Source organism: Acomys russatus, chromosome 10 (genome assembly GCF_903995435.1).
Source record: "Acomys russatus chromosome 10, mAcoRus1.1, whole genome shotgun sequence".
NCBI classification, from domain to species: Eukaryota; Metazoa; Chordata; class Mammalia; order Rodentia; family Muridae; genus Acomys; species Acomys russatus.
The window spans coordinates 13,317,105-13,319,394 of record NC_067146.1 but is presented as its reverse complement, the minus strand read 5'-3'; positions in this window follow the sequence as shown (position 1 = coordinate 13,319,394).

The window sequence follows — 2,290 nt, the reverse complement described above, 5'->3', positions numbered from 1 at the left end:
TGGCCCTGGCTTCTATAAGAAAGCAGGCTGAACAAACTATGAGGATCAAGCCAGAAAGCAGCACCCCTCCATGGCCTCTGCATCAGCTCTTGCCTCCAGGTCCTGCCCTGCGTGAGTTCTTGTCCTGACTTCCTTGATGATGAGTTGTTATATGGAACTGTGAGTGAAATTAAGCCTTTCCTCCCCAAGTTGCTTTAGTCACGGTGTCTCATCACAGCAACAGTCACACTAACTAAGACAATGTGACTCCATTCTATTTTGAGCCCATCCCCCTCCCCGCTGCTATCAGTCTGTAAGGGAACTTCATTGGTTTTGGATAGCAAATTCAATCTATTAGACAAAACAAAACAGGATCTCATATAGCTCATGCTAGTGCCAAATTCTGTTGCCTTTTCTTTACCTTTTTTAAATAAAAAATTTGTTTACTTTACATCCCGATTATAGCCCCCTCCCTCCCTCCCTCCCCTAGTCCTTGCAGAGGGGGAGCCCTCCTTCGCTAACCCTGACCTCAGCCTATCAGGTCTCATCAGGTCTGCCTGTACCCTCTTCCTCGGTGGCGTGGCAAGGCTGCAGTGATCATCAACGAGCAGCAATAGAGTCCCTGTCAGAAGTAGTTCCTACCATAGCTTCCAATAATAGACAGAGACCTATCAGATTTATTAATAAGCTGAGCAGATACTGATCATTCTAACCTGTCTATGCTAGCCTGGCTATTCCTCTTTTATCTGCCATCTAATCTCACCCTGGCAGCTCCTGCTCCATCTTTGTCCTCATGGTAACTCCCTCATAACAACCTCCCCTTCTTCGACCTTCTTCTCTGTCTTTTTCCTGGTTCCTTCCTGAGACACACACCTGCCCTGCCCCCTCCCCCCCCACACACACAAAAGGAAGTCCTGCCTCCTGTCATCTGAATGACTGAGTGACCTCAAGGAGGGTGAAAGAGAAAAAAGTCAACCGAAATGGCTTTGGCAAACAGTGTACTGACTGGCTAGATGCCAAAAGAAGTATCTGGAAACTTTGTACTTTGATATTTTGTTTCTCACCAGGTATGGGCAAGCAGTTCTGGGACTCTGTTTACCTTAGAGTTCAATGGGGAGAGAAAAAATGCTGACAGATTGTGGAGAATGTTCCCTGTTGGGGAAAGATGAACAGCTCTGTGACAGAATGGGCTGTCTTGCTTTCTCTTTTTTCACTTCACACACTGTATAAATCGATGTGCTCCTGTTTTGCTTCAGAACGGGATTCACTGTGGATGAAACAGTCTATTTATTCACTCATCGGTCCACAGACATCTGGGTTGTTTCCAGTTTGGGTGGTAAAGTTGTTGCAAACATTTCTGTTAGTCAACACTCACGGAATTTGGTTTTCATGTTTCCATTGCAATCCTGTTCCTGGTGCCACCAACTGGGACCCATTTTTTTGTTTTTGTTTTTGTTTTGTTGTTTGTTTGTTTGTTTGTTTGTTTCTGAGACAGTTTCTCTGTATAGCCCTGGCTGTCCTGGACTTGCTTTGTACACCGGGCTGGTCTTGATCTCACAGAGATCTGAGTACCTCTGTCTCCTGAGTGCTGGGATTAAAGGTGTGCGACACCACGCCGGCCTCCAGACTACTTTTTTTGTTTTTTTGTTTTGTTTTGGTTTTTGGTTTTTCAAGTCAGGGTTTCTCTGTGTAGCCTTGGCTGTCCTGGACTCGCTTTGTAGTCCAGGCTGGTCTCGAACTCACAACGATCCACCTGCCTCTGCCTCCCGAGTGCTGGGATTAAAGGTATGCACAACCGCCGCCCGGCATTCTAGGCTAGTCTTGAACTCAGTAAACTCTGCATTCCAAGTGGTAGGATTAAGGCATAACCCACCTCCTACACCCCATACCTGGCTTTTTCTTTCTGGTATTCAAAATGTTCTAGTCTTCTCTAGTACTGTTTCTGCCCTTATTTGGAACCTGCCATTTCTTTAGTGAAAGCTGGTTCCCTACAGAGAAATACGATAGTGCAGAGAGCAACCCAAGTGGGGGACGTTGGTAGAGGGCTTGGCCAGTCGGCAGGGTGTTTGTCAGCCCACACAAAACTCTGCGTTGGATTCCCAGCACTTCGTAAGCCAGGGGTAGTTCAGGGCCATCTTCGGCGACTGTGTTGGCTGCTTTTCTGTTGCTGTGATAAAACTTCATGGCGAAGGCAGTTATGGAAGAAAAAGTCTATTCTGACTTGTTGCTCCAGAAGCACAAGGGCCCATCATGACAGTAGGCATGGCCGTATGGACAGTGAAACAGGCAGAATATCTTCAGCCATAAACTC